Source organism: Dermacentor andersoni, chromosome 7 (genome assembly GCF_023375885.2).
Source record: "Dermacentor andersoni chromosome 7, qqDerAnde1_hic_scaffold, whole genome shotgun sequence".
Classification (NCBI taxonomy): domain Eukaryota; kingdom Metazoa; phylum Arthropoda; class Arachnida; order Ixodida; family Ixodidae; genus Dermacentor; species Dermacentor andersoni.
In genome coordinates this window covers 113,434,638-113,448,824 of record NC_092820.1, presented here as the reverse complement: position 1 = coordinate 113,448,824, position 14,187 = coordinate 113,434,638, and the positions used below count along the sequence as shown (strand labels likewise).

Here is a 14,187-nt window from a genome sequence, read left to right as displayed (position 1 = left end):
AAAGTCTTTGAAAGCGTATGCAAGCCCCAACGCGCTAACTTTAACGACGCCAGATAGTTCAGGCTATTCGCTGTACCCTAGCGCATATCCTCGGGTCTCATGTGCAAGCACCTCTGCACAACGTTCGTGTACTTAGGTTGGCGTACGCATATTAAATAATTCCAAGCACTTAAATTTATTGCCGAGTCACCCACTACGACGTGCCTCGCAATCAGACCGACTTTCTTTGCACGTTTTAATTATGGTTTTGATTTAGTTTTTTCAGATTATGGGGCTGAGGAATACAGTGCTCCTGGTAAGTTGATTGTCCTTCTCAGTTACAGTGCCTCCTTGCACGCTCAAACAACTGTTATTAGCAACTTTGTAATAACTTTTTCATTTCAGTACTTTTGCTTTGCGATAAACGTTAGTGTTCCCTTTTTGCATGTGAGCGGAGCTAGGGAACGTAGACTTCTCAAAGTGACACCAGTATGCGGTCAGATGACAATCTTTGGTTGCCAGAAAATAAGATCATTGCATAGAGTTCATTGCATTCCCACGCGAAATCTCTTCCCGTAATCTCCACTCTTTTATGATGATTATTAAACGAATACAAAAGGAAAAGTGGGCGTAATATTTAGCAGGGCGCGAAATTAATACAAAATGTCTCACCGAAAAGCCCACACGCAGCTGTGAACCTCGTAAACCGTGCGTAAACGTTATTGACAGGAGTTCCCGAATTTTCGCGTCCTTTCGTGACTAGCCACTTTAGACACGCAGGTGCTATGAGTAATAGGTGACGAGTCATCACATGATGTAATACTCAACACAGAATACATGTGAAGTACTTGTCAAGCGTTGTCAGATTTTTGGTTGAGGCTAGTAGTTTTAGCTTACCACAACATCGCGAAGCGCGGTGTGACCTTTTTGTTCCCGTTATTGTTCCCTTTTTGCATGTGAGCGGAGCTAGGGAACGTTGACTTCTCAAAGTGACACCAGTATGCGGTCAGATGACAATCTTTGGTTGCCAGAAAATAAGATCATTGCATAGAGTTCATTGCATTCCCACGCGAATTGTGGAGCGCACTCTTTGTGTACGCGTGACGTTTTTTTTTTTGTGTGTGTGTGTTTAGGGGACGGTACGGTTCATGATTAATGATTCTCGCTAAGATTAAACTACGCACGAACAAGTGGTGTGCTGCACTTTATTACGTGCACACTAATGTTTGAGAAATTCTAAGAACTAAAAATATCCTCGTATCCTTGAAGTTACATGGGGACCTACGTCTTTATATTTCTTGTATTTGAACATGTGAGGCCACTGCTATACTCGGTGTGTGGGAATGTGTAGGTCCCTTTCTTGCAACCATATATACACGACTGCACAAGAATTACAAGCGTGAGCAGTTTGAAGGCATCATTGTTTTTCGTTAAGGAATGATGAGAGCATCAGCCGTTGTAGTAAGCTAAGAATTCCAAATAATAACTGTGCCCTGTCCTTCATTTTTTAATAAAAGCAAGAACGGCTGACCTATCCTTTTCCACTGCCACTATACTCAGAAAGTGATGCATATGAACAACCCGTACAAACATGTTTCAGCGCATGGAATGATTGTAACTCAAGCATAAATAATAAGCACCCCATGTTTTGATTCTTTACTTCGTTTTGCAGGATACGAGGAATACGGACCCGCAGGGACGCTTACTCGTACGAATATGTCCTTTGTCCTGATAGCTAAAATCATTGCTACAATTGTGCACCGTGCTGTTGCCATGTTACCGTGTGATTGGCATTTCTTGTGCAGTCTGGAAACACTCATTCTCAGTAATATATCTCCTGTTGCTTCGTTTCGCAGTGTATGAATATTATGCGAACCAGGAGGCACCCCTCTACACTGGTAAGGCATGGCCGCATCGCCTTCCATTTTAACAGCCTTTTCTGGCTAATTCGCAGATATAGGTTTCATCCATTATAAACGCGCTGTGACACATCAGACAAGACTAAGAATGAAATATTAGTGTTCGCACGAGAGATCCTATTCCCCATGTATTCTACGTTTTCTTCATAAAACCACCATCAGTTGCTATTTCTAACTTTCGTATACGAAATACTCTCAGGACACGCTTCAAAAGAGCCACTCGTATAGCCTGGCCTCAACCCTCAACGCCGATGTCTTTCGTCATCTCACATCCGTCTCGCTAGCTTTCTTTTGCGTCTCTTCCCCAACACGAACCAAAGCCATTGCTTTATTTTGTGGTGAACGCGAGATTGGATGAGAACGCAGGTGTCCTTGAATGCCCTCCGCTTCCTGCAAGAAATAGCGCCAGAATATTAAGCCATGCTGTGCCATGGCTTGTTTATGTCTTTCTTTCTTGCTTGTACGTTGAATGAGAATGGAGTGGGAAGTAATGCCTTCCAAGAATGGAAGGGTTACCACGCCTGCCTGGTTCAGGTTCAGCTGCATCATGTGCCCCATTCCCCACATAAACCTGTACGAAATGTCACTGTAGTTGACGAGAGGCAGGTCATTTAAGAAAAAAAATTATTTAGTCACTTAGTAAAATTTTGTGTAATACGAATAAATGCTTTACAGTTGTTGCAAGCGTTGTTGCCTTTTCGAAAGAGGTTTTTGAATACTAGACATTTTCACGCTGGCGTAAGGTGGCGTGTTAAAGATAGGCACAGGCAGCGTGTCTTAGTGTGTGCCATTGTCTAGCTTTAGTAAAAAGCGACTGAGTAGCCGCTGAGAATTTTATTGATCCGTACACACTGCGCAATAAAAGAGAGCAACTTTTCTTGCTTGCCATGTGTATCATATCATGTTATCTTTCTTGTCGCAGATAGCGGAAGTGCGCTCGCATCAACAGGAATTTGTGAGTACTGTTTGCTTGAAAACGGTTGGCGGTTTGTAATTCGTGCTATAAGAAAACGCTAGTGAATATTTCGCCTGTTTGATTGTGGCGTGCTGCTTTTCTGCTTATTGTAGCTTCGAAATGTAGGTGTCAAATAAGTTCTTAAACATCAGTTTCATACTCGCGTGAACGTGCTCTTTTGCGGACAAAAAATTTGCATCGTTTGAATAAAACACTGTTCTTGCAAAACCGCGTTGCACTTTTTTTTTTTTCAGAACAGGTGAAATGTGTCACGGCTATCTGTAACGCTGTATCCAGTGCATGCGATATAAATGTGTGTGGTGAAACTTTTCTCGTACTGACACATGCGCAAGCAGACACCCGTACACTTTCTTTCGATTATTTGCTGGCAGCCATTCGATTGTGTTTCGATTTCTAATGTGTTATTAGACATCTTCCATAGAATTCGTCTCTTTAAATATTAAATTTGCTGCCAGCATTTTAACTAACATTGGCGGTGGGAGTGAAGCTTCCACAAAAAAAAAATGGAAGCGCAGATCTTGCGAACTTCAACACCTAAATGTGTAATGAACCATCGAACCATTTCCTATTTTCTTTGTTTAGTCAAAACGAAAATATTTGATTCTAAATAGTGTTTCATTATCACCACATCACCCCACTTAGCGCAGAGCAAAGCCTATATCAGCAGATTGATCATGCTCCAGTTGCTAATAACGATATATATGTCAATGCAATTTCAAACATTAAATTGAGTGCGACACATTTTTTTTAAACATGCAAAAGCTCCCTAGGTGATAGCTAACGTCTTTAAAACTTTTTGTAAATAAGTGCTTTTTCTCCAAAAGTCAAGAAATGATGGTTCTACCCGTTCAGTGATTCACTTCATAAAATTAAAATTTAAAGTCGTGGCAGGCTCTTTGAGCGAGAGTATCGGCATTCATGCATGTCTCTATTTCTTCTGTTCTTATCCCACTTGCATTTTATTTTTTCTTCTGATTTGTGCCCAATGGCTTTAATGTATATATTTGGAGCATAGGCTAAATTTTTATTTAATTACAAATACATTAGAGGTTTCTGGGAAAGCATTGCAATAAGCGGGATGATAAGGTTACGTCAGTGTAAAGCAGGTGAAGATAAAAAAGCAAGAAAGCATCAACGGAACTAAATCCTTATTTGCACAACCCGTAAGGGCACAACATCAAAGCAGTCAATTCAAAAAGTACAATTAGAACTTAAACTTAGCGAGCCAATATGTGTATGGGAAGAGATCAATAAAACATTAAAATCACTATGCTGTAAGATAGCCTTACAAAAACAGCACGAACCATATCGATTTATGAATAACCTCGAGACAAAGTGCAGAAAAATTAACACAGACGATAACTAAACTGTGCCACATACGGCAAGCTATATGGTCACAAATTCTGAACGAAATGCGTGCCCGCACAAGACGTATATAAAAAATATGTGAATGTAGAGAACATACGAAGTGACTAAATAGCACAAAGCGAATGAAGTAGCCTAGCAAAAATATCGAAACCTGCAGAAAAACATCTAAGCCATGAGAAGGTTAGATGGTTGATACGGCAAAATCTTCGACCAGTCGCAGTCCACTGCGGAAAATGTCCTGGTGGGACTCAAAATCCATGTTATCCGGGCGAGCGTTTAAGACACGCTCAACAAAAGGAATAGCTAAAAATTCAGAGGCAGTGCCATAGGTGCTGGTGTAGCTCATCCGAGACCTCGTCCTGCTCTTCAGATTGAAGGCGATTTAACGGTGTACACTTTCTGGTTATGTGAAATTGTGCGGGATGCCTTATTGCATTTAACTGTATTATTAACGTCACAGCTCTCCCACTTGCCTCTCTCAAGCAATTGAATGTGATGCAACCTGAGTAAAAGAAAATGATCGACAATTTATCAATACATATGTATTCTAGCGTGTTTTGTTTCCTCATTAACAATAAGGTGCATGTTAAAGTTAGGTTCATCCCGTACGACGTTACGGCGGACTATAACGAGTTCTATTTTGCAGTTGTTCTTACGCGGGAATATGGAAAACAGGGTTAACCTGTCGCCAACCTCTTTGAATGCTTTCATTAACACCGTGTACTTTCTTTCCTTATAGCCCATGAAGCGTAAGTCTACCACTGCAGAGGATCACCACGTCAATATGGCCACACTATCTCGCCAGCTTGGGGCAAATTCTTGAGCCTAGGGTGTCTAATACCAAGCTTTGCTTTCGACACATAAATAAATGTGCCTGGTTTGGGAATGTACACCGTGACCACCACCTTTCTGCGGCTGTAATTCTATCATCGAGGCTAATAAACACGGTGCTGGAAGTTTTGAGGCACTAAGCTCCGAAACAAAGTCAACGTAGCTTTTCAGCCTAAAGGGAAAATTTCGTCGCTACACTGCCAGTTTTTTAATGCGAACAGCATTCTTAGCCAACTACAGCCCCTGTGAGTGTATCCATCTGGCCACTTTACGCCACTCTTCAAAAAAAACGAAATGCTTTAACATTTCCCCGTTGCTGGGTGGTTTTGCAGCTGTGTCACGCGAGTTCCTTAAAGGGAAGCTGAAGAGTCTGTCGAATCCAATAAGACGCTCATATACGGATGCGGGAATCTTATAACCCATGAAGGTAAAATTTTGGAGGGGATTTTTCACTTAGCAGCGACGCAATCGTCGGTTAAAATTGCGTTGTAGCTCCGCCCCCCGTCGAGCGCGCGCGCTGCTCCTCACGCTGACGATGCGAGCGGAGACCGGAAACGGCGGCGTAGTGACGTCAACACTGGTGTTCTGCTCTTTCGCAGCGTCCGCGACCGTGCCTGACCGGGCTTATTTCTGCGTGCGTGCCGTCCTAATCTGCTTCGCTCGACCCTACATTCCTTTATTTGTGTGTATATAGGAGTGGTAGTTGACGTGCGCAGCATCAATTGAACTTGTAGGCCGATCATGCCGGCGTTATGTGCAGCCTACGCTTGCACGAACACCAGCGGCCGCGACGATGTTCCGATGTTCCATTAGTTCCTGCAAGACAAGAAGCTTTCATCTAAATGAGAGGCTGCTGTGAAGGGAAACAACATCAAGCGCTCAAGAACAAGTGTTGTGCTGTAACCACTTTCGTGACGATTACTACCGGAGTTTATCAGTAATGCGTGCTTTGGGCTTTCCTAAAAAAATAGTTAGCGCGCTGAACGGAAGGTGCATGTTTATCACCCACCCTTGACGCAGATTTCATCGCCAAGCGCCGCGAATTTTCTATTCGCACATGTGTTGTGAAATAACCTGCATGCAGCTACCATAACGCAGTGCAAGCATAAAGTTTGCATGTGTTGGAAAGCCTGCTCACGCCCAGACGCTGCACTCCCCCTTCTCTCGCATACATAAGAAACCGACCATCTCACGTCGCCAACGGAATTCGCCGGTTACGAGTAGCGTGCGGGTGGCGCGCTGATGAAAGTTCTATACTACACGTGCTACAACAGCCGGTAAACTTTTCCCGCGTTTAAACCGTCTGTGTAGATTGCCGACAGCTTTGGGGCAGCGCACAAATGCTGAAGATCGCATCACCGCTTACGTTCTACGAGGAGGCATGAAAGAACATAACACTACAGTTGTTTGCCCTGAAGCGTACTCACTGGAACGCTGAATGCAGCTTAGCAAAAAACATACTCGCCAAAGGACATATCCAACACGAGGAGATGCTAACACTTAGCCTTCGTTCGCGTGGAAAGCAGTGCTTGCAGCAGCATTTTTTGCTTCTTGGAGAGGCCGGCTCTTCGCAATCGGCTCGTACAAGTAGTATGTACAAGTATGTACATACGTGTAGTATGTACAAGTATAAACCTCTTACAAGTGATCTTGCACGCGACAGCGACAGCGCTACAAGCGAGGCGATGGCTGTCGCGTTCACTCGTCGTCTGCAAGCCGAACTCCACGCGAGCGACGGATTTGAGCGACGACTTCCCGGAAGGAGGGCTGCAATATACGCGCCGCAACTAGCGTGCCGCATGCTTTATCAATTTGAACTCGTGTATTTTACTGAAGAAGGAGCATAAAATATTTCTGAAGGTCTTGAACTAGGTTCTTATTCTTGCACATGTAAAATTCAATAGTTCGCTCGTTCCGTGCGACAAACAGCAGTATTTGAGTTATGTACATCCAGTTTCGGCTTCGCAAAATTGGCTAGTCGCTCATAGCATTTCCGGGCGACGAGCGACGAGTTCTAGATTTGTAGAAATGAGCGATCGAGCGACAACACCGAGCGATTTGTTCAAACGATGGCCCGTTTTGTCGCTCGAAGCCGTCGCCCGTCACCGTCGCGCGCGAAGTCGCTCTCGTAGAGTTTGGACTTAACGCCGAATTCCTCAGGGAAACGCAATCTCTGGAAAATATCCATGACCGTCTCAGCAAAACACCACCAAACTACTTTTCACCGTGCTTCTTGTGTAGCGGCAGCAGTCGGTCCGGACGAACACCATTGTTGACGTAACGAGGCGCCCGACCAATCACAGGCGGAAACGACGCGCGCGAGCTGGGCGTGTCTGCTGCTGCACTTTTCGTCGAAATAAAATATGTTTGCGCTTTCTTTCACTCAATTTCGATACGATACTCGAATTCAGAGGGTTGAAAACCACGGCGTACTGCTCTTCACTCATTTTTTCTGGAAAACCTTTCAGCTTCCCTTTAAGCACAAAGGTATGATGTCATGTGTGCAGTAATTGGTGCAGTAAAGGTGCAGTAATTGCACCTTTACTGTCTCGAGGTGCAGAGATTAGTTCTCAGTATGGGCATCGGAGGTTCTGCAACAGCAGCGAAGCTTCGCGGCGGCACCGCTAGATGGCGTAGCGCGACTAAGGGCAAAAGCGAAACGGGATCCAGGCTGCAATTCTCCGCGCATACATTACAGGTTTCTGTGGTGGCAATACGACGTGTCGCTACATTGATTGAGTACTGATCGTATTACCGTCGGTAATCATCGTTAGATGGGTTTTGCCGGAAATTATTTTTCTGAATATATGAGGATTGTTGAATAGCCCGCTTATGCTCTCTTATTCACTCCGCTGCTTCAGCGACCACAACGTCACGTTGCTCGCAATGCTGGCTACATGCTTGATCGTCTTCATCACGCTCATCGGAATCCTGTTGGCTTTCACCCTCGGTGAGTCTACATGCAGAAAAGAGTGGTTGATTCCATTACGCAGAAGACCCTTAACTTACTCAGACGGCTCCAATATTTAATTACGACACCCTGAATGTATTTCTGGGAGAGGTTGTCAGTCCAATACATGTCAACAGGAAATGTCTTACCCCTCTGTATGATTCAATCATTATATATATGAGTGCAGGAAGTAGGTAAGCTACCAAATGTAATTTAATAATAAATTCTGTAAAGTATAGTACGTACAAATAACAGTCTACATATAGCAATCTAGCGGTATGGGCAAGGTAATCCAAGTGGAATTTTCAGTCCTGGCTTTGTCCCTGATGGGTACAGCACATAAATTTTATTGAGCACAATGATGAGTGCTGGGAATAATTTGATTCGTCAACAGTTAGGATTCATCGTCTACAGCTGAGTACGTTATATCGCGCGATAGCAATAAAATGCACGACGCTTACATGAACATAGTGTCACTAAAGCAGAGCAATATTCCCCTGAAGTTCATTACAAGGAATTGTGCGAACTATGCTTCTTTATCTGCAACATTCGTACGTATGTATAAATTTTTCCTTTCAGGTGATACCAAGAGCTTCACCGAAGGTAAGCGAATTTTATGTGTAATGTGAGCTTGGTTACGCAACCATTCTATTTGGCATATAGACAACTGCACACAGCGTTTCAACAAGAAGCTTATGGAAGTTTCGTTAATTAAAAAAATCACCTGCAATTACGTTACTCCCTAATGCGCAATTCGAGCACAGTTGTAGGCGTGTTTTCATTTCCCGATACACTGGCGCGGGCAATCTGTCTCGCGAGGCACGTTGCAAACGGAGCTAAGAGTGGCGCGACTGCCTCGCTAATCGGGAGATCACTAGAGACGCACGTGGGTGAAGCATGGTCGCGATTAACAGTACCGCCGCAGACAGACCTCCACTCATGCAGAGCTTCCGTTCCATACAGACGACGCGCGCTACACTGGCGCCATCTCGTACCAATCGTCTCCACAAAGCCCGTCGTGCGCGGCAATACGCTTTTCTTCTGGCGCTTTCGCCATACCCTTCTCCTCTAATTTCCGCCACATGGTACTGCTTCACCCTTCTCCGCTTTCCCCCTCGCGCTCTCTTCGATGTCACCGCGTTTCATCCCCCCCCCCCGCTTTCCCCCTCGCGCTCTCTTCGATGTCGCCGCGTTTCATCATCCCCGCAAATTGCTTTCATCCTTCGCTGTATACGTTCGCTCGGTTACGACTTACAACGCCGACGCCAACGCTCGCCGCAGGACCGGGCACCCAAGAGCTGCGGTCTAAAAGTCTTCGCAAACTTTTCTTATTAGCGGCAAAATATGCCCATCTACTCTGCAACTGCTCTGTAAAAACGACATGTGTGCGCTGTGATTAACCGTTCTATAAGACTCTTGCACAGTCTTTAAATAGGCAGCGTTTATATGTACTGATGTAGTTTATATAATGATAAATTGAAAGAACGTACCACACTAACGGCGGTTTTAGGCGTGGTTAATAACTTCTACATATTTTCTGTGCTAAAGCAGCTTATATGCGGTGTACATAGGTTCACGTGACCAAACCCGGAAGAATTTAGAACTGCAAGGTTCGGAATGTATTTATTTTTGCTTTTCTTTTTACATTAGGCGACTCAGATAAGAAACATGGTCGTAGATTTCCACTCGGACGGGCCCACTGGCTACAAACACTAGAACAGTAAGGGGCCGTGGCTATTTTAGAACCTTAATTCGTATTTATCAAGCAACTCGCAAGCAGGAGTAGTTGCTAAGAGAAATAACTAATAAATGGAAAATCAAACATCCACCCGTTCGTAACAATTGCTGCAAACTCAAGAGACAGCGCAGGTAATCGTGTTAGTGTATTAGTTAGAGGGTAAAGCGAGTCCGCAGGCACTAGTTCTCATGAACTAAAGTTTTTGTGAATTGGACACATGCGAGCTTACGCGGGCGTGTGGCTCACAATCGCAGGGCCTGCCCCATGAAGTCTTTAAACATTTTGTTGAAACCACTGCACCTAACATTCCATGATTGATCCACCTTTTCTATGACCTTTCTTTTTTTAGCAAGTGAGGAATAGGGACATTTGCCGTGTCAGCAAACGCAGTGAATAAACTTGTTCGGAGAACATGGGCTTCTAGATGATATAATGTTAATGTTTAAATTACTGAAAGTTTCGCATGCGGCGTATTATCCAATAAAGGTGTCCTTCAAAACAAATGTCAGTAAGTTAATTTTACTTTGCGCGTGAACTCATTACCCCTTGAGGAATGCCAGATAACCGAAGACGGGGACGACAGTGGCAACGCTCGTAGCCCCATCTTGGGGTGAACAGTTTCACTAGAAAGTAGACACAGCTGTTAATGTTGAGACCAACCGAATTATGCTAAATTGTTTGTTTAAAGTGTCGGCAATGACGCAATCATTAACATACAGTCCATTCTATAGTAGTTTTTTTTCGACGTAACACCTGCGCAGTACTACAACTTCTCTGACGAGTTGTTATAAAGAGTCACAATATGGTACTAACGAGCATTGCTAATGTCACGCACGTCTCCAGAAACGTGGTATTCCGCAAAGGGTAATAATTTGCGGACAAGTCTCTAACTGCTCACTTGTTCTCAAGGACACCATGAATGAATGATACGCCGCAGGCGCAACTTCGAGCAAGTTACCTTAACATGAAGTCATTTCGAAACAAAAGTTTATGGAGCAAGCTTTTTTTAACGAAAGATTTCTTTCTAAAACGTACTTTCAATCTTAAACGTAAATTAACAGTTCATCTCTATTAAAACTGAGTTAAATACTTTTCTGCGGCTAAATAAACATAGCTAACCACACAGGCGACGAGTGCTACGATAGAAATGTCCTTCAGAGACAAGAAATTCCAATTTCTGTTATGGTTAAGAAACTCCAAACTCAAAATAATAGGAAAGCAAAAAAAAGATATTATGTTCAATGTGTTTCAACGATACACTTTCAAGGGCATGACTGCATCTGACTGTCAACGTATTCGGGCGCTTTAAAACATCCACCATGTTCGAAGACCAATTTACGTCGTGATCCAGAAACAAGTGGCTCATCAACAAACCGAGACTGTTTTTCGTATTTATTTTGCGCCTTCTGCTACCTGGCACCCAGTCGCTTGAGCTGCATGCCTCACTTGAGCCCCCATGCACTTGTCACTTAAGCAGTTCACTAACACTGTACTGATGTCGCATCAAATTCTCTACCACGACCTTCGTCAAGGTAATGATGGAAATAGCAGTACCAAAGGTGCTGGCAGTACAACAGGTAGCGGCGACCCAGCTACAACACTAACCGTGCCTCCAGTGGTTGTGATCCCAATGACAGCGCGGATGCCTGCCACTGCTGCGACTTCTCCCACGGCTCCAACTTCGCGTAAGCCTACTATAAGGTGCAATCTGTCTGCTCACCTGCATAGTCACAGTCAATATGGACGGCCTCTGGTCACTTTGCTGAGAGAAATATCTTCTTTTTTCATAGGTTCACCTGTACGAAAAACTAACGGCTTCGTTTTTAGCTAATTGAAATTTTTGCTCCTTGACCCATCAGGAGAACTGGCACCCCTGCTATGTTCAAAAAGTCACTGAAAACATATTTCATAACATTACAATATATGCATTCGCCTAAAGCAGGTATTTCGTTTCGATATGCTAGGAGTCTTTTGTAGCCGTTTTAACGGGACAATGGTGCCCGAACGTGTTTTGGATATCTGCAGTAATACATCTTCACTGCTAGCCTGCAATTTTGTATATTTCCACGGTCACTTTCGCTTCCTGCATGTCGTTTTTGAATTTTAGCTGCTTGCTCCTAATTTGCTTCCGTTAGTTATGTATAGAGAGTCCTCATTTTGGGGCTCTCCTTTGTCTATATTGTTCTTGTATTCAGTGTTTTTGAAACTCAAGCAAACGTGAAAACTGAAATGCCAAAGTCAGCACGGTGCATTGACAAATCTGTTTTTACAGCACATAGAGCGTCGTAGCCGGCACAGCTCATTAGGGTCGTGAACGTGGTAAAAACTACTGAGCCAATCGAGGGCCGGTTGTTCTCAAGATTTCTTCAGTCAGACATCATCATATCTAATTACAGCCATTTTTTTTCTTGCAGTAGTGTAGTGATGTATGTAGTATGAAAAAATTGGCGAAGTGTTACGGTCTCGGTTGTTACTAGGGCTCTTGACAAGCCGAATTAAGTCAATTTAATATAACAACTTGAGCAAAATTATTTGGAATATCGAATCGAATAAGCTGTACTTCTTCCATTAAGGAAGCGGCAAGTGAAAGACCGTAAGATGTGGGCACTTGCTAGCAGAAGCTTATTCGTACCCTTCAATCATTACTTCACCTAAAGTCGTTCATAGCCGAAAGCGCGGACAAGTCGGAAGCTATTGAACAAGAAGAGTGAAAAAGTGGCGATATGTCCTGAAAAATAATGACAATGGCAATAAAAGAACGAAGAAACAAGCGAAGCAAAAGGAAGGATCCCAGAAAAAGCCTGGTCATCAGCGCCCGTATTCACAAAGAAATGTCACATTTTGTCCGAAAGGAGAAGCACAGAGCTAGCAAATTGTTAGACTCATACACGAAGTAAGGATAGTAGATTGATCAACAGTTCGTGAACGTTCCCTTACTGACTAAACTAACAAGCATGGTGTCACGCGCGAACTCTTAAATCATAACACAACTGACTCTATTACCACAGACACTCGCTGTCTAAACGCTCGCAATAGGAAGAGCGGTCGCAGTGGTCCAGCGGAGCCAGCGCGAACTAAGCGTCGAGAACACAGCGCACACGAAGCCATCAGCCCTCGGCAAACTTAGACTCTGTACTGACCGCAGATCGCTTTTCAAGATGTGATCCACACGGTTGTGCTCAGCCTATTGCGGCCGCTGCCGGAGTAAAACACCCCCACCCCTCACCCCCTTCTGCCGCTTTGCGCGCGATGGGAGACTGCGTGCTTCCTCCCCGCCTTCCTACCTTGTACGCGGGAGATCGAGACACCACCCTTTTTGGGACACGTTTGTACGCTTTCACTTGCACCCCCAGGGTCCACCTCACTGTCGCGGTGGTATCGCACATGGATTTTCCACGGTACAGGACGGCGACGCCGACACCGTGATTCCGACTCCCACGCCGTGTTGTCCATCGCTATCGATCGCGATCGAAAATGTGCCGCCTCAGACCAGTATTACTCGAATAGATAATTTCCGTCGAATTCATGACTAGACGCACTGATATATTTATTTAGGCTTATAATGATCATCAAATTCACTTGGAAACAGTAGCACTTTGTGGTATTGACGTACATTGCGAGTCAGATACTCAGATTTGGACTCATTGTTACACCATTTCGCAATACCATCTTTGCATTCGCGGTCACCATTCGCAGCGGTCACCACCCGACGAAGCGGCTTGATCTTCTGCGTAGTCGGCGATTCCCTCACTACCCCGGAGTTGTTTCATCGGCAGCTTTGTGACTACATTGTCTACGCTGACATTGTGGCTACATCCCCCTACGCGGACGGATTCGCACCCCTCCACGGACCCAGCTCCTGGGATGTCTTCAGACGAGTCAGTAAAATCTTCAGTTTCGTTATTTACGTATGATATCAATAAGGGTATCCCAATGCGCAGCATCGTTTAAAGGGATACCACTAGACGCTGTACATTATGACACGCTCTTTACATTTCGTTGAGTATATTTCGTCAGTTCCAACTGCAAAATACAATAAAGCCACATTTTAAAGTAACTTTTTTAGAGAACCTCCTTTAAGGCAGGCGTTAGAAAGAAAAGCAGGGGAAGAGAGAATTCTATAGAGGTCATTGTTTACGCCTTTCTCACTGCTCCACGCAGTGAAGCACTTCGATCTCAACATCTACAAGTGCAGTGAATGGATCTCGCGGTTGTCTAGCGGCAGTAAAATTAACGAGCTACTGAAGTTTTGCTATAGGAAAGTGAATAAACAGGCTGTCTGGGGACTTGTCTTCCGAGTGAAAAGCCTGCTTAACGTATACGGAGCCATGAAGTGATGCTTATACGTAGTTCAGACCTAACGGTGTGCTCTAGTGCGCTCTAAATCACATAATCGCTGCAGGAGCGCATTTATTTTTGTTTAAAA

At 44.2% G+C, this 14,187-nt stretch overlaps 1 long non-coding RNA gene across 1 annotated transcript; it reads left to right on the top strand.

Annotated features, from left to right (window-relative positions):
* The first annotated feature begins 255 nt into the window (after positions 1-255).
* On the top strand, positions 256-5,075 carry LOC129385409 (uncharacterized). The gene is made up of 5 exons (XR_008612946.2): positions 256-295; positions 1,652-1,687; positions 1,836-1,877; positions 2,821-2,853; positions 4,982-5,075. It is a non-coding gene; the product is annotated as an uncharacterized lncRNA (long non-coding RNA).
* The last annotated feature ends 9,112 nt before the right edge of the window (positions 5,076-14,187 follow it).